Below are 19,668 nucleotides of genomic sequence, written 5' to 3' on the forward strand. Positions count from 1 at the left end.
AAAGTTTTGGAATGTCTGCTGTATAGAATGTATGCAGCAACGGGGAAATCACTGTACCTTGTGGTACTCCTGCCGCGATGCGTCTTTTGGCAGAAGTGGAATTCTCCACTTTCCCTTGGATGGTACGGGTTTTTAGGTAAGACGCTATAAGGGAAACTAGGTAGAATGGCAGTGAATGTACGGCAAACAACTTGTACAGCAGGCCTGTGTACCAAACTGTGTCAAAGGCCCTTTCCATTACGAGAAGCATGATTGCCGTACTTTGAAGCTTATTAAATGCTGTATAGGCATCCGTTACGATCTTAGCAGTCTGCAGTGTTGTGTTGTGTCTTGGTCGAAAGCCAAACTGCTCATCCGGGATTAAACTTCGAAGCTCGGCTGCTGCCTGTAGTCTCGATAGGATAACTTTCTCGGTTAATTTGCCGAGGGAGTTCAAAAGGGAAATAGGCCTATAAGAGGAGAGATCAGTAGGGTTTTTGCCCGCCTTTAACATAGGAATTATTACAGCATTTTTCCAGTCTTGTAGGAAATGCTGCAATTTAAGGATTGCTCTGACTATTTGTACTAGTAGCACAATAGTTTTCCGCGGTAAGTTTTTGAGGAGTAAATAAGGGATGCCGTCTGGCCCGGGGACTTTTCGGCTAGGAAGTAGCCGAAAAGTACACGATTGTATCTCCGACGGGGTTGCTATATAGGAATGCAAAATCGAGAGTGGTGTGGGATCTTTCCGTTCTATAAAAACAGCGCTCTGTCTATCTATTTCGTTATTTTGAAGGGCTGGTTGGACTTTGTGTATTTTGTCACTGGTGGTAATGTAACTCCGCCCCTCTTTTTCAAGAGCGGGGACGTGCTCGGGGCCTTTTCCTCGGCGGGGACGTGCTCGGAGACTTCTAGACAGTTTTCACAATGAGTTGTCACGGGGGGTTAGATTGCGTAGCTTTCCGCACAGGTAAAATTCCTGTATGCGGAAATTTCACGCTGTATGTCTGGTGCAAGCTCTGCTGCTCTTATACGATTGGCAGATTGTCTGAATCTTGGCCAACGCTTTCTGATTCGATTTTTCGCCTTGATAAGGTTCAGAATTTCCTCAGGAAGGTTGGCCCGCCGCGGCCTTTTTTGGCCAGAACTTGCTGTGTCTGTTGTATATTCCTTGTCAGACCTTTTACGGCAAGCTCTAGGGCTTCGACATTATCGAGCTGGTTCGAAATACGCGTCAGGTCTTGTAGTCTCTTTCAATATTCGCGAAAATCGAAATTCTCATATCAATATCGAAAGTCGTTGGTTTGAGTGCGCTTTAAATCCCTAATGTCAAGGTAAATGGGCAAATGGTCACTGCTAAGGGCGTCTATAACCACCATATCCGTGAGATTAGTGCGTCTGTCGGAAATTCCGAAGCCAAGGAAGGATGGGTTTCCTCCATTGTGCGGATAGTGCGTTAGGGAATTTGTGGGCGTAACAAGTAGGCCATTGTCGCGAACGTAGTCGGCTAGAAAATTGCCAGCTACGTTTTTGCGTTCAGGGTTAAGAAAAAGTTCATAAGCAATACCCTATTGGTGTAAGCGAGTAGAAGTAGAGTATCACAGTAGGTCAAAACACCACCAGGAAGCTTTACACCAAAGTTCTCTATTACTGACTGCCTGTGTGGCAGTCTCCTGTATGGGATCGTTGCCCTGACCGCTATGGCCACTCTACCCCTTAGACCGGGTCTATCGGCACGCTCAAGCCTGTATCCCCGAATTCTGATTCTGTCTCTGGGGCGCAACCATGTTTTCACAATTAAGGCCACATCGAGGTCCTCAGACTCCAGGAATTGCACGAACTCGTCGAGACGACTCCGGAGTCGACATGAGTTCCATTCCCCAATCCTCATAGGGCACAGTTGACGATATCAGATAAATTTCCAATTGCAACTATAAAAATACATGTCCTTGACTTTTAATTCCATTATGGGATGGCTAGTTTCCCCAATAGAAATTGGAAATTTATATTGGAGAAATTCACACAATTTTAAATCCGATGAAATTCAATTTCGCGTTCTTTCACCCCGAGGGTTTTCAGCATTTTTTTAATTTAAATAACTACGACAATATAAGGGGAGTTCCATTATTTCTGCCTACGATATATTAAAATCGAAACAAGACCAAGCTTCTAAAGTGACATCATCGATTTAAAATTGGGCCTAAACAGTCCGATTTCATTAATTACGTGAAAACATGAGTGCAAACACTTGTCTCTGGTTTACCCTTGTCTCGCTCGACCTTACGTGCATTTTAAATCAAACCATTCGCAACCAATTTTCATCATCTGAGTGTTGCAATAAAGTATTACTGAAACCACTTTGAAATATTACATTGCTTTGATATCTTGGAACCAAATGCATCCCAAATTAATTTATTCACTAATGGGATGCCTGAAAGAGCAAAAATAACTTTCGCAACGTCACACCGCTACCATGAGCAAATAAGCCGATCAAGAGCGTCATGTTTCTCCTTTCTGTTTTAGACGGTCATTAAATTGTTTTTGGTGGTCATTGCCAAAAGTTTTTACGTTCTATTTTGTTGTTTTCGACTGGAAATACGTTGCCATCCTTTCTGTAATTCATTAGTCATAAAATGGTTTGTTTTTTTCTTAGTTGTCGGCTGATTATAAAATTAAAGGTTTTATGGCAACGCCAATTAACGTTACAACGCCAAAAAAAAATTAATTACCTATTCGTTGACTTGACACAGTCACATTTACAAACACATTATTTGCCGAAATTACAGTTAAGGACAATTGCATTTTAATTTGAGTTAGAATCCATATTAGATTAAACCACAGCCAGCATATCTGCTGTAAGGAAGAGAAACTCGGGCGAAACAATAGGGTATTTTATGCATATGTATATGCAAATAATCGTGGTTTACAAAAGGTGCAATAATTGGACTTATTTGAACTCTTGGGAAGTCTCCAGGGAGAATCGCAATAACAACAAAGACCGATTTACTTTATTCGTATATAATCCTGTATTATAACTGAATTTAAATTGGAACAAAGTTTTTGGTCTTCCAACTTCGTACCTTACAGTAAGTTAGGCTTTTTGGGGCTTATTGGTAGAATAGAAAGAATATATAAACATTTTTTGTCATTAGAATTTGAAGATCCAATTTTGACTTGCTCTAAAGTAATATTTCAAAGCAGCCCAAGGACTAATCTTTTCTACGGTTCAAAATGACAAAGAAGTCAGTGAACGGATTGCTAAAACTTGCACTATTCTGTTATAATATACACGGTGATTCACGGTCGATGGCGTATTAGACGTTTAAGGAGAATGCGATGCCCGATCTATCTGCATATTTGTACAACGAGGTCATCGGATCGGCCTAAATTATATTCAGGAATGCGAGGGTGCCTCTTATACCGAAAAGTACATACAAATTTGATATTTTAAATGAGACACCCTGTATATTATTGCACGGTAAGATTGTTTATATATATATATATATACATTATTATTTTTGCATAACTGTTTCAAAGTTGTATGTACTTTTCGGTATAAGCGGCACCCTCGCATTGCTGAAATATTTTAGGCCGATAGAGCATATCCGATGACATAATTAGACAAATTTGCAGCTAAATCGTGCATCGCGTTCTCCTTAAACGTCTAATACGCCATCGACCGTGAATCACCGTGAATCACCCTGTATATTATAACAATTTCGAAAAAGTTTCAAAGTTTAACTTCCATTGCAAAACTCTAAATAGGAAAAATTTTCGATCCAAATGACGGGCGTGGCTGTGTTGTTTATCATAAACAAACTAATACTAAATACTAAAAGTAGGTACCGATCTATAAATTGACAAAGAGTAGAATTATTCGAAAAACCATCTGGCTTGACCGCTAGCCATAGGCGTAGTAAACATCTGTATTAATCGATTTATTCTAAGCATAAAAGGTTCGTTGATTTTCTTACCTTTATCTCTACATTATATGTTTGAAATTAAAAATGCTAAAAAAGAACGCACATTTTTGAAGTCTTTGGCTACGATTCAATAGGCATGAAATATTACTTCTCGGCTTGTATATTCCGAATAACTTACGTCAGTCATTAACAGTCTATGTTGATAAATGTGCAAGATAGGTTAGGATAATTCAGGCCGAATTTCCTGCAAGTGAAACCACTTGCCACCATTTCCTTTAAGTGTAACAGTGTATTCATATCACGATTAACACTTATCATCATCAAAACACGAGAGATTGCTGTATTTACGAGTCTAGCGAGTTCACTTCACCTTACTATAATTTTACTAGCAGATATTCCCCTCAGTTGCGGTGTGGCCATAATGAATGTTTAATTATGTTTTCTTGTAATTCCTACCACCTTAAATTCTTATGAATTTTTTTATGAAAAATTTTAACGCTGTCATTTTAATGACATTTTCTTGTCGCTTATTACAAACTAAAGAATTATAGCACTAAATACATTCATTACTACCGTTTTCCTGCTATTCTGTTGACGCTACTCATATATTTCAAATTGATTACCGAGCCGGCAAAGCATCTTTCATAAGTACCTACTTTTGATATGACTCTGAACCATTGTTGCCCTATCGAAAAGCGCAAACAAATGCATCTGTTTAATCTGAGCCAGCAACAATTAAGACCATTTCAAGTTTGATACATAAAAACACGCACTAATACAGACTTGAAAAATCAGTTAAAGAGTTCGCCCAAACCAAAACAAAAATTTGATATTGATAATTTTTTAAGTAAAACATTTTCTTTTAAATAAAACTGTATTGTCAGATTCAAATATCATTTAACAGTGAAGCTAAGTTATGAATGCATCAACAGCAAATATATTATTTTAAAATTTGAAGTGAAGTGGAATTCTTAGAATTTCTTAAATGTTGAAGACAGAATAGTTTGATCGCACCGGGAATTCTTATAATGGTAGGAAATGGAGAACAAAAATTGGAAAATGTGGCAATTTAGAAACATCCAAAAAATGTTTGATGATGATAAGCATTGTCGCATATTGAACTTCATGTTCGATTTAGGTTATCTAGACGCAGACAGCACGCTACCTGATTAATATTTTCCGATTTAATTTTAGACTTATCTATGTATGTCAAGTTTCTCACTTTAGAAAAAGCCACTATTCACATATGGCATTATACACAGGGTACCTAGCGGTAAAAGTAAATTACGAAACAACTTGCACATTAGACACTTGAATGCTATTCGTTTCGTTTTCGATTTATTTCTGGATTGGGCTAGTTTGGATTTAATTTTCCATTTTAATTTTTCCAAATTTTATCTAATATTTTTGATAGTTTTAAATAAAATTAGTTTACTAAGCGAATATATAAAAGTAAAGAAAATTAAACTAAGAGCTCGGATGCCAACTGGTTTGAGCCCGTGTGAGAGTGCTTAATGTTAGCACACCCAACTCTGTACATTTTAGATATTATTTGTTACTGATGATGAATATTTCCGTGTGAATTTACGCAACTCATTAACTGGATTAGTTTCTCTTAAAGTCACTCTACAACTATTGGAACACAACCATCAGTCGATTACTCTATAAAAAAATATGGCAAAATTAGACACCCACTGCAAATTTTCCGTTTTTAATTTAATCCAATTAATAAAAAAAATATTGCCACCAATCCAAGAAGAGATTAGCAATGTTATAAAACTGTAAAAAACGATAAATGACAGAGCCTAGACAAGATTGATGCGGAATTGATCAAAAAAGGTAGCCAGGATGTCAAAAGAGTGGAGCGGCAGTCGATCAAATATTGGAAAAAATTGGGCGTACAACCGAGAAATTCACCAGATAATGTGTGTATATAACTCTTTGCTTAAATTCGGATTGGGTAAAAAAACATCAAATAATTTCCCTTTATAGACACATTCAAGATTAGAAGCCAAAGATATTCAAAAGACGAAATACAAGGTTAATTCAAAGCAGGAAAAGCAGCAAATAAGACAAAATGTTACCATAAACGATCATAACTTCTTGGTAGTTGAAGAATTCAGATATTTAGGAACAACAATCACTAACGATAACAAAAGGGAAAGAGGAGTTGAAATTCGAATCTAGGCGGGATACAGAGCATTCTTTGAATTGCAACATCTATTAAGGTAAAAACTCGTCGCACGAAGTGCCAAAGTCAAGACCTACAATACGACCGGCAATCGCATACTGAAGCGAAACCGTAGGTACAGAGAAATATATTTAGAAAATAATGATATGGGATCCAAAAATCTTATGAGCTAATATGGCCCATGCAGGGATAATGGGATAAATGAGCAAAAACAACGAGGTAGAGACTATATTCGGAAAAGAAAATTTAGTGAGTCTATACAAAAACATTAATAATCTAATAATCTGAGGGTACATAAACGCGAATAGACAAAGATGGGCAGGAGATGTGATACCAAGTGGGGACGATCGGCTGATAAACAGTGTGTTTTGCCAGAACCCGGATGGAAGAAGATCTATAAGACGTCCTAGAAAAAGGTGGAAAGATGCAGTCAGCGGAGATATGGAGAAGATGGGACTGAGATCGTCGAAATGAGGTAGAGGTTCTACCGGATTGGGGGCAGTTGTAAACGCGGCCAAGACTGACGAAAAGTTGGAACGCCAGTGGAGATGATAATGTTTATTTGTGAAATATTAAGTAATGTGTAAGGCTTTCTACATAGATTAAGACGCTTTACTTAGTAATCGTTAGTCTCAGTTGCATTAAGCAAAAGGATTTAAAAATAGTATTTCACATTTAAAACATTTCTGGCACTTTAAAACTCAAATAAAACGTGAACTTTAAAATTCCTTGTGGCATTACCGGACCATTCATTATTGAAAAAATCGATAAATTACACTGCTCCAAAAAAACGCTCAAGTGCTAATAAGATTGACATGAAGTCTACATATTCCAAAACAAGCATAGTTTTCATCAATCAAAAACAGTGACATTCAAATAAACTCTCATTTCTTAGACAACCTTTCCTAATTAAAAAGGAAACAAAAAATAAAGAAAATTTTACAATTTTCTATAGCTGGTGTCACTACCAAATACAAATCTAATTGTTTCGTGACATCTTTTTGACATATGTAATTTGAACAACTGTGACATACTATTTTTGCGACTAAGGATACGCTTGTTCAAAATATCCCATAGATTATCAGTGAAATACAGGTCGGGACTAAACGCTGGCCATTCCATTGCTAGAAGAGCAAGCTAGAAGATTAATTCTGAACCATTGTGATGCAGGAACGACATAATCTGAATGATCCATAGCCATATGCCTTCAAGTAGTAAGAGTTTCATATATCATTATAAGGTATAATTTATAAATTCGCGATAACACAGGCTTCCGTACTGGTCTTCTTCGTTTTATTTACATCAGTCTGTCGTAATCGCTCTCCAACTGTCTCTCTTGATTTGTAAGGTTTTTCTGAGAAAGACATGATTGTTTAAACGGCACATCCTTTAAATATTATGAGAACATCTGTGTCGTTTGAAAGAAGTAAACTCCATTCCGACGTAATTAGTACAAAAAATAACAGAAGTCTTCGGTTACTTTTTTGAGTAGTGTATTTTAATCGAAGTTCAAATCTTAAATTAGTTAAATGGGTATTAATTAAGTTGGGAAGTTTTCATTCAGCCTCGTTCTCAAAGTGAATCTGTGCATCCTACTTCAAATTTCATTCTAAAAGTTTTCCAGATACAATATTGTTGGAGATTAAACGTCTAAGAGTTATATTTGATGCGGTAGCTTTCTTAATATATTGATATTTTAAACTTTCGTCTGAAAATGTAAGCAAAATAAAGAAAAATTTCAATCTTTATCATTCGTTTTATTGTTTTGTGTGTGTGTAATGTTGTAGACAGTAATATTTTCTTAAAACTTATTGTGTTAAAAAAATCATACCTAATAAAATAAATTAATTATGAATTATTCTGAATAAGGATCATAACTAAAAGAAAAATGTTTGCCATCAAATATGAAAACTGCTGATTCACTAAGACTTTAAGCCAATAAAATTATATATAAAATGAAAGTTTACAGATATTTGTTGCTATACCAAAACCTCAGAAGCCTGGAAAGAAATCATTTCATATCGAATATTCCATGAGAGACATTTTCGCTTTTCGTGAATTCATTGAAAAGGAAACATTGCTGTGTTGTGGTTCGAGGATTCTAAAATTACATTGTTTAAACTCTCTGTTATTTTGCTGAGGTAAAATATAGATTCGGAAAGTCGTCATCTTTGGCACGCACATTGTGTCATTTGTTGTGAAACGTCATTAAATTGTTTTATATTTTTAGATCAGTATAAATACTTTTTATGATGTTCAATGTACCCGGCTTTCCAATTTTGTCAAATTACGTTATAATTAAAAGTTAATGTCTATCAGAAGGCGAGAGGGCTCTGCATATTTTAGCATATTTGCAATTTGCGCAATTATTATTAATAATAATGTAAGATAGTGCAAGTTTCGCTAACCTCAGGCACCCTCAATTAGCAACCGCAAAACCTGCACTTGCTCGGATGTTCGATGGACGAAATTCTTTTCTTTATTAATAATAATGCTATTTTTGAACTCAATTCCTCAATTCTTAGTTGCCATTTTTCCAATCCAGCCTAATACAAAATGCATTGCTGCTAAGAAGAGCTTTGCCTCAAAAAAGATAAAATGTTGTCCTTGTTCCGCTATGTGAACATTTTGGAGATGTTGAGCACTTATCAAAACACCACATCACCAATAATTTGCAAAGTTCACAAAAGGTATAGAAGTACTTAGGTTTACCATAGAACTTACTAAAATAAAACTTTTAAAAACATTCTTAAGATACAATAATTTGTTGGGATTTTAAAGCAGATTACCTTGTAAAAGGTCCAAGTTGATTATTGCGTTCCCCTTTAAGCTCCATGGACAACAAACAAACCAGTATTAAAGCAGTAATAACTGACTAATTACGAAAAATTTGGTATTTTCCACTAAAATTTGCTATCTGCCTACTCACACTTAGAACAATAACAGCGCGATTATTTGACCCTAAATTATAAATAGGTTTTGGCAAGCAGTGGGTTTTGCAGTAAAGTCTGGAATTGCAAAAAGTCGCACGTAATATCATAATAATAGAATTTTTTAATTTACAAGGAAATGCGTAAATAATCGGTACATGGTAAACATTGTTTTGTTAGACGCTATGTCGACAAGAATACAACAAATGATATGGAGAGTAAATATCAGCAAACTATAAGCATATGAGAGAAACCCACCTAATATCTCATAACTTTCACTTATCAGTAACTGATGAAATACTATCTAGATTCAACCATCTCTACTTTGCTTGCGAGGGGAAGCTAGTGTTTATTTGACATATTTTGCTTATGCTAATTAAATACATTTCCGACTGAAGACATACATTTAGTTTTGAAGCGATACTATGGCGCAAGCAATCATAACCAGATATACATTTTGATCTCAAAATCGTGGATTTCCGGCTGTAAAACCACGAGATTCCCGTTAAATTGCAGAAAATGTTAACGTGTTGTTAAAGAACAACAGGTTCAAGTCAGCACCAAAGCTGCGGAAATGATAAATTCCGTTTATTCCGAAAATAAATTTTGTTTGCAATTGTACCTATTTTGAAATTGAAACCGTAAGAAAAATTCTTAACTGAACCCCGTCCAAAGCCAGCAAAACTGTTATATACGCACACGTTTCTCTCCACTTGAAAACCAAAATGGCTTGAAGTAAATAAGTGACAAAAGGTGATGTACAGGGTATCCAGGTAGAGGCTCGGGAAACATATTGTAACATAGTAACGTGTTTACGACGGTTTTTTTTGTAAATTTTCCATAGCAAAAGAGTGGAAGACAAATCAATTTCTAATATTTACATTTTAATAACCATTGAACCATTTAATCTTTGGATTGGTCTATTTCTCAAATGGTTTGAAAGAAAGTCTCTGAAAAATGGTTAAGTGGTTTGGATTTCAGCAAATAAAGCAATCATATTTGCAATATGGTCACACTTTCCGTTATACAGGAAGTAGGTAACAACTTGCTTAATTTTGAATTCTACTACAAATTCTAAATACCTAGATTTCATGTCCTAGATGCATAATGCATTAATTCAAAGTGGAACCGTTTTTGATATATTGGAAATGTTATGTCCGGAACTAGAGTTCCAAGCACGGGAATAATTAGTATTTTTTCTTATAAAGAAATATGTGTTACTTAATTTGCGTCACATGACCTGATTGAAAAAACTTACTTTAATAGCATTTAGATAACATTTTAAAAACCTTTAATACAGCGTTTTAAAAAAATTAGTTCCAAAATGAAATTGAGAAAACTACCCAAAATAATAGAAAATTTTTAAATCCCCAAGAAAATACGCCCGAGATCAATTTTGAATGACCGACACCGAGACAATTTTAGAATATGAATTTCACTCGCTTTAATTTTTTTTCGAAATTCTAAACAAAAATTGCTTTCAGTAGATTAAAATGCAATATTGTTCAGATAGCATTCAACTTCAGATCATATTTGATTGAAGATCGTATCGTACCGTATTGTATAAAATATATTGGCTAATGTCTATTTTATAAAAATTATTCATTTTAATTTTTAGCGAATAACTCTATTCAAAAATTAAGAAACTGTCACTAATTGAATTAATTAAGCATAATATTCATAATAATACAGCATTAATATTGTAGAAATATATTCCAAGTAATATATTCCCTCTAATTGGTACTGTGTTTCCAGTAGTCATACGCTTTAAATTATCCGTTAACTTCACAAATCCGGTATTACATTTGAATATAAATTGGAATATTTGAAAAGATAAAGTTTCGAAAACGTACTTACTTTTCAGTTCTTTGTTCCTTGGCCAGTAAGTATCCAATCTGTAACAAAAATTGTTGTGTTAGTGCCTGTCTTTTCTCACAATTTTTGTAGCTGCGGAAATTATGTAAGAAACCTTTGTGAAGGTAACTACAGTTTCGTCATTCATCCGGAGTCTGTTATACGACTGATTTGATGACTAGGAAAATGAAGTTATTTCATTCGTTAGGTGTTGGATATGTTAATTTTAACTTTGTTACTGTGTATTGTATCAATATATTATGAGGCGATCTGGTACAGATAACAACAGAGCCACTGCTTAGTGTATTTTATTAGTATGGATTTGACGCTCTTAAGATGGTCCATTTGGTCAAGAGTGCTCTTAGCTACTTAGAATGGAATTGCTATTACATTTTTGCACAATTGAAGTGGAATGCTTGTCTAATCTACTATTCCCACCAATATATGTATTGATAATATCAAGGAATTTTTGTCTATTCAAATAAACCTTACAAAAAATTCGTTTTTTTTCTTGTATCTTGGCCTGTAATTTACATCGGCATTTTCGATTTCCCCCGCAACTTCACCTTCCCCGTAAAGTCACGTTGCTAATTCTGCACGGAAGGTAAAAGTAAAAAACTAACTTCAAATTCGTATCACTGACATATTGTTTAACACATATTTGCCTGGACGCATATTTGCTGTTGACATTTTTGGTTGAAAATTTACAGATAGCTAGCTGGTTTAAGCTTAGGCGGCAAGAAGGGGTTGGCAACTTTTTATTTGTAATGTTTAACTATACTGATTTTTCAACTAACCATGGAAAACTACCTAAAATAAAAGTTGCTTTTATTGAAATTACATTTCTATTATATTTGGTTCTTCTCTATAGTTCCTTCTTTAGTTCTTCTTTAATCGTTGTATTAATTAAGGTATGAAATAAAAGGATTATCGATTTCAAACTAACTTTAGTTGACTGAAGCTTGGGAATTACATTTAATTGAAAGTAAACAGTCAGGACGAAAAGGCTTTTCAAAATCAAAATATCATAAATAAGATGAAAGCGTTTCATATGACTAGACCTACATATAATCGAATTAGCTATATTTTAACTAGTAAAATTAAACAGCAGAAATTTAACAATTTATTTAAATTAAATTTTTGAAAACTAATTCGATTTATGTAAGTTCGAATTAAATTACACTAAATAGCTTATTAAATTATATTGAAGAATAACTTCAATCTAATAACTTTTGTGTCCTTACATAAACAACCGGAGCTGATATACAACCTCAACTGACGTTCCGCGATGATTTGGAACGGCTTATGTACGGCAACACATTTAAAGATATTTTAATTCACATTAACATACGCAGGGGGTCGGATGGGAAAACGTTACTCATAAAAAATATGGTGACTTTTTTTAGACGGTGAAATACCCGCCGCGGGCCTCGTAAAGCTTTAATCATTAATAATAATAAAAAAAATAAGTAGCAGTTAACTTGAATATAAAATATTGCGAAAAATATTTTTTCGGCGTTTTGAGTCACATTGTGTTCGCTTACAGACCATTTCAAGCATGTAGCTAAACTAATTAAAACTACTGAACTGCCTGACTATAAAATCCTTCTGATTTTGAATTGTTGGGAAGATAGTGAAGGTTGATGTTTAAAATTACCCTGTTTTCGAGGCAAATTTGATAAAAAGTTTCGTAATACTCTGCGTTCTTTTGCATTATACAGTGCGGCCGTTAATAGTTCTGGTATCTGGGGAATTGCTTATACTATAAGCCTTATAGTATTATTTTAAGCTCCAGTCCTCACTTTTAGAAGTACGATTCTTACTCTTACGCCTAAGTGTAAAACAAAGGGTTTTTTAAACTGAAGTCTGGGCCATACCGAAAGGAATCCTTAGAAGTGAACTTTATTTAAATCAGGTCTCAGGTCTCCTCAACTCCACAGTTCAAAAATTCTCAGAAAGCTGCAAAAAAAATTAATGATAATTTCTCAATAATTCCAACTCATCCGCCAGAAAGGACCGGCAGTGTAGTTAAAGAAAACAGGCTGGAAGAATATCTGGGTCGGAAGAGAAACAAATTCCGATTGTCACAACAGTGGCAAATAATCCTCAGCTTGCTACGGCAGAGGATTCCGATGAAAACAATTTTTCAAGACTAACGATAAATCTCAAAATCTGCAAAAATAAAGGTTCACCCCTGTAAACGTATAATGTTACACCAATTGCATTGAAGATTACGCCGACCCTACTGGGTGAAAGTTCTGTCCCTTCTGTTCAGTCTGTTCTATACACAAGAAGCGTTGGTCTTAGGAACGAGTGAAGTGAAACAAATACAATTTTTCAAAAGAAAATATCAAGATATAATATGCAATATTATCCAGAGATTAATTCACATAATTTTCGGGAGGGTCACATTCAAACTCTTAGGAAAATTAATGTATGGGCGCATGGGCAGGAAATTTAGGAAAAACATTTTTGAGTCTATAAATCAAAAGGCAGACTTATCTGGTGTGTTTTTAAAATTCCTGTTTTATTTGGATCTTCCTCAAAAAATTGTTTATTCATCAGGTTTAAGAAGTAACGTTTGAAAATGTAGTTATCATTCAACAGCACTTCACTCATATTTGAGAGAAGCTGGAATAAGCCCATGTATTTCCAGAAGAGTGGCTTGGCTGACGTGGTCCGTTGGAATGGACAGTTGATGTGACTCCTCTGGATGTTTTTGGAGTCATCTTAAATCCAAAGTCTACGTTACGCAAACTTAGAAGGTATTTTCAAAATCGTATAGATAATATAAATTAAACTTGGTTTCTATGTAATCAAGCACCAAAACCCAACCTGACAAATGTCTTGAAAACCTCATCATGAAACGACAAATAATTTTTTTTTCTCATAAAACTTCAATGCAAAAAACTCACCCTTCAGCAATTATCAAACGGAAAACTATTGCTGACTCCAACAACCACACTTGCAGTTACAATTAAATGTAACCGGGGAAACAAGCTGGACATGATTATGAAGTGAACTTTATCTACCCCAGAAAAATGATTTTCAAAACTTCTTCACTGAAAATCAAAACTGTTGGCAACAATTCGAAAGCTTCAACTTCGAGCTCCAAATACCGGACATCACGATTGCTAACCTACCAGAAGACGAAATCAATGATGCATGAGAAAGCATAGAAAAAAACTTTATTCTCTATTTTCTCAAAGAACTAAACTTAACTAATTGTGCGGAAATGAGAAAAAATATGAAACTCATGCATCTCTCGCGCCTACGCAAGTTTCGTCGAGTGGTGCAACAAAGATGTTTTTTTAAGCTTCGTTGTTTTAGTATCCGGAGTAACTTTTATAATAATAACGAAACAGGTGCGGCTGTAAAAATTTGAAAATATATATCGTAATTAATTTTTCCGATACTTGGATTTGGATTCGTCGCTTGGGTGATCAAAAAGATTAAGTAGTTGTTGGGTTTTATCGTTTCGCGCAGAAGAAATACAGTCCACTTTTTCTACATGCCGACACTAACTATTAAACATTGTGCACATTTAATTGATCAAACTTGAAAAGATATATCAATTTCTCTTTGCAAAATCTTAAGGAGCGAGGGCTTATATGCTAATTACCCTTGCTAACCCTAAATATGGGTTATTCCCTCAATTCTTAAGACACATGGGCATACTCTAGCAAATGCTTCTTTTCGGATAATTAGATTAAGCGACACTTGGAAATCTGCAACTATGCATTTATTGATAAGTTCTATATTGTTGAGGCGGATTCATTTTTTTTAATTAAAATTAAAAATCAAAATTAACACCACACAATAGTAAAACACCACATTTTTACGGAGTTCCAAAAATTCACAAAGTTAATATTCCTTTACGACCAATAGTTAGTAGTATAAATTCACCTACACATCCCTTAGCCAAATATCTTTTAAACTTTTTAAATCCCCTAATAAATAACACAACTTCCTATATTAAAAATTCTGAACATTTTTTACAAAAATTATCAGACAAAGACATAAATCCAAACCATATTCTAGTAAGTTTTCATATTGTTAGTCTATTCACTAACGTTCCTGGTGATAAAACTTTAAATATCATCAAACAAAAATTACAAAATGACGTCAATCTTAAAGAACGTACACAACTAAGCATTAACACCATTATTGAACTTTTAACAATATGTGTAAAGTCAACTTATTCTCAATACAATGACAATTTTTATCAGCAAAATTTTGGAATGGCTATGGGGTTACCACTATCTCCATTTTTCAGTCATTTATTTATGGAAAATTTTGAATCAACTTTCATTAATAATTACAAATTTAAACCAATAATTTGGTGGCGTAATACTGATGACGTATTCTCCATTTACAGTCATGGCGAACAAAAACTTGATGAATTTATATCTTATCTGAATAATGAAGAACCAACAATTAAATTCAATATTGAAAAAGAACAAAATCACCAAAGTTCTTTTCTCGATATACTGATTCAAAAAAAATTAGACAATTTCGAAACCTTGATCTATAGAAAACCTACTCATACTAACCGATATTTCAATTTCAACTCAAATCACCCGATAATGGTTAAAAACGGTATCGTGCAAAGTCTATATGACAGAGCAAAAATAATTTGTAATCAATCTAATTTTTCCAAAGAAAAACAATTTATAAAAGAAATTTTAAATTTCAATAATTATCCAAATTCTTTTATTGAAAAATGTTTTAACGAAATTGAATTCCCACAAACAAAACAAAATTAAAATAAACCTATTACAAACCTTTTTATTCCATTTATTCCAGGACTTCCAGATCAAATTAAACGAGTAGGTAAAAAATTTAAGATTAGGACTTTCTTGATATACCTCTTGGATACCTTATCACAAAATTGAAAATATAAAAAATGTAATTTATAAAATTCCTTGCGAATGCAATAAATTTTATATAGGATAAAGCTCAAGACCATTACATAAAAGAATCAAAGAACACCAATCATACATAAGAAATACAGAATATTATAAATCACATATTTGTCAACATGCATTTGATAATTGCCACAAAATTCAATGGAATAATTCTACAATTGTAACAAAAGAACAATCTACAAAAAAACGTAAAAGTAAAGAAAGCGCACTAATTTTACTAAATCAAAATAATTGTGTTGCTTCATGTTTATTTAATTTAAGTCATACATGGTTACCTATGCTAAAATCTGAAGTAGACCAGAGAAACATACACCCAAATTAAATTTGCACCAAAATTATTAATTAACATTACCTTTATTAATTTAAACAATGAGATTAAGTCAAAGTCACATAACTGACAATTTGCACAGACGAATTATCAGAGCGAATTTTCATATACAGTATTATGCTACTATTGTTACACAATTTATTAACATACCCTTTTTTAGGTTCATTTGATAACGATAGCAGAAAATAGCTATCAGAACGTCAGGGTAATTTTTCAAATTAATTTATTTTCTAATTGGAATTTTCTGTTACAGCTTGAGCCTAAGTGTGTCGCAGGATACCCTCTAGGTGATAGTTCTTGATTAATTTTTGATAAATAATTCGTTCTTATTGCGAAATAGGAGCACTATTTATCAATCTTTTTTAAAGACAAACATTTTTGAGGCGAAATACCCAACAAGAAGTTTAAAAAAATATATGCATTTATTATCTACAAAAGCAGAAAATATGGCTATATTTCACATTCAAGCGAATAATACTAGATAGTTGCAGTAAATAAATATAATGTAATGAAACCATAATACATTGCGAAACAAACTTAAAAATATGATTTAGGAAGCAACACATCCTACGTAAGCAAGTATCTTTTTTGAAAATAGTAGATATTCGTTAAACGCTAACACGCCAAGAACAAAAGAAAACGTAGGTGAGCTTTCAATCTTACTCCCTTTTCTAAATGTAAATTTTATCCATCCGGACCCTTTTTCCTTTGTGTAACCTTTAATAAAATGTTCTGAATTGACCTCGGGGTCAAAGGCAGTGACCTTTTCTCCCTTCGTTTCGTATTTCTTGTATCTGATCACTGACTGGGATTAAGGTTTTGGGTCAGAATTTGAGCTTCGTAAATGAAAAAGAAATAAGGCATAAAACCTACGCAGGTGCCGATTTAAAACTGGCTTGAATTTAATTTCCTTAAAAAATAATTATCAATAAAGATATCCTTCGCGCTCACTACTAATGAGAAACCTATAAGAATTGATAAATATATTGATATCGTTGCAAAGTGTTCCATTCCATTAAGCCTTCTTTAACAACTTCAATGGTATGAATCTAGTGGTAAAAGAAACCTAATGTATATTGATCATACACCACTTACTTGAAAAAGTAGTCGCATGCTGGTTAACTCTTTACATAAGAATGCAAATCGATAGATACGAAAATATCGCCTAGCTTTACATAACTGAAAGTGCGATTAAATAACGGATGGATTACAATGACGAAATTAAATTATCCGTGAAAAACGTAATGTTCTGGTGGGTTAAAGCATGACATTTTATTACAATACACTATTTAATCGTTATGTGGTCAGCGAATTAAATATTTTTACTCGATAAATGTGAATACGGCTATTTCTTGGATGTTGTAGACTTTTAACCGTATTCGCAGCGACTTTATTGACGAATTGAAATTATATCTGTGCCATTATAGCCCAATTGCATCATACAGCGAGTCTTAGATTATTTGGAGAAAAGCTCGGACTTGGCCATTTTTGCTATGCCAAATTTATTTTGCGAAACCATGCCGAAAATGTGCGTTCCAGATAATAATTCAGGAAGGAACAACATTTTTCCGGTGAAGCTACGGTCTGTTTGAATGATTAAGTGAACCGACAAAATTTTCAATATTGGGAAACAGAATATTGGATATATATATTGGATGATGGAGGTTCACTGCTAGTACCCTCAAAAAATAAATGTGTGATTTGGATTAGTGCGCAGAAGAGTAATATAACCGTTATAAAACATAGTAAAACAAAAATACCACCAGCTCACTATCAATGAAAACGGACATCTTCCAATCTAATTTTGCGCAAGAAAGGAGATGAGGATCAATAACACATATTGCCTGCACAAAGATCAGCACAAGTATACGTTCAATAACTCTAGAGGCCAAAGATCAATAATCCATTTTATCATCACCAACAGAACACTCACACCATATCAAGTACTCGATGTTAAGGCCCTAACTTCAGGCAACTTAGGGACAGATCACAATCTTATGCTGTGTAAGTTACCAATGAAGCAACCACAAACCGGAAACCGCCAATAGACATAGAAAAATATGACATGGAATCAGACAGCATTCGAAAACTGTACGAAACCAGATTACTCACCAGACCAGACTACTACCACACCATGGTTCTGTCAAGAAGTTAAGAACTGCGCAGAAGTAAAGAGGGAAAGCTTTCTAACATACAAGTTCTCCCTAACAAAGGAAAAACACCCCCAAATATACAAATCTAGAACAGAGTCAACTCAAGAAGCAACGCGATCAAAAGAGAACATTATGCTAAATTTACAACCAACATGCGCCATGGCCTATATGGTGCCCAAAGAAAGGTGTGGAAGATGCTTCAAATCAGGAAGAAACCCGTAAATGAATATACACAGGTTAAAGGAAGTGACTACAGAGGTATAGGAGAAATCATTCAGGAAGCTATATGATGTCGAGGACACACAGGTGGCAGAAGGATAACAGACAGCATCCAGCGCAACATTTACCGAGATGGAAACTAGGACAAGATTTAAAAAAACTAAGTAACAGAAGAGCTCCTATAGAACACTACAAACAGAACGCAAAACAGAGCTGAAGAGAATATTACATCTAGCACCCCCCCCACTCCAGGAGCAATTAGATAGGCAGAAAGCTTTAGTCCATGTTTATTCAAACTACGAAGTAACATGCATGAATTTGGGATACAGAATGAACAATGGGTTATCAGCATGGTCTGCTACGCCGACGACACTAAATTATTCGCAGAAAGTGAGAATGATCTACAGCGACAGTCATTTAAGTTTTATCAAATCAGTCAGCAGCTCAATATGGACATATCCATAGGTAAGACGAAAACCATGACCATCGCTAGGGAACGAATGAGATGCAAGCTTGTAATATATAATTAACCCAAAGAGCAAGTAATGCAATTTAGGTACCTGGACCTAAATATGTCCAGCTCTCACCACTTGGTAAACGACCTGAGAACCCAAATTAACAAATCCGCCATAATATCAGGATGTCTAAAGGAAACTGTATGGGCTAATCCTTATATGCGAAAGGAGGCTAAGATCAAAATATGTAAGATATGCAGGCCAATAATGAGATATGGAGATAGAAGCGAGAGAGGATCCAAACAAGTCGCCGAAATGTCAGTACTGAGAATAATAGCAGAGAAAACAAGAAAAGACCACGTACGAAACACTGACATTAGAACACAATGCGGCATACAAGATGTGGTGAGATGGGGAATGCAGACGAGAAGGGAAAGCATGTGAAGAGAATGACCGACGATAGACTAGCACGCATTGTACTAGAGGAAAATCCAGCAGGGACCCGTCCACCCGGGACCCTGCTAAGACCACCAAAGGGTCGGAGAGACAGCTGGCAGGTCACATCTCAGAAAATATTACAGAGGCAAGTTCGGAATCAACAGACCATCTAGTTCTCGAGTAAAAGATCAAGGGAAGAAGGAAACTACGAGGTAGGCAGAAATATAAACAGAACTCCTAACTGAAATGATTGTTAGCATGTTAGCATAT

The 19,668-nt window shown here is 34.5% G+C and overlaps 1 protein-coding gene across 1 annotated transcript in view; it reads right to left on the reverse strand.

Annotated features, from left to right (window-relative positions):
- LOC109544361 (protein Tob1) overlaps nt 1-19,668 on the reverse strand; it is a 159,704-nt gene that overhangs the window by 66,653 nt on the left and 73,383 nt on the right. The window contains exon 3 of the mRNA XM_019914491.2: nt 10,881-10,918. The gene's annotated coding sequence lies outside the window, so the exon portion shown is untranslated. The remainder of the gene's footprint in view (nt 1-10,880; nt 10,919-19,668) is intronic.

Source organism: Dendroctonus ponderosae, unplaced genomic scaffold, assembly GCF_020466585.1.
Source record: "Dendroctonus ponderosae isolate FM_Combo_2020 unplaced genomic scaffold, Dpon_F_20191213v2 Dpon_F_20191213_5, whole genome shotgun sequence".
Taxonomy (NCBI): domain Eukaryota; kingdom Metazoa; phylum Arthropoda; class Insecta; order Coleoptera; family Curculionidae; genus Dendroctonus; species Dendroctonus ponderosae.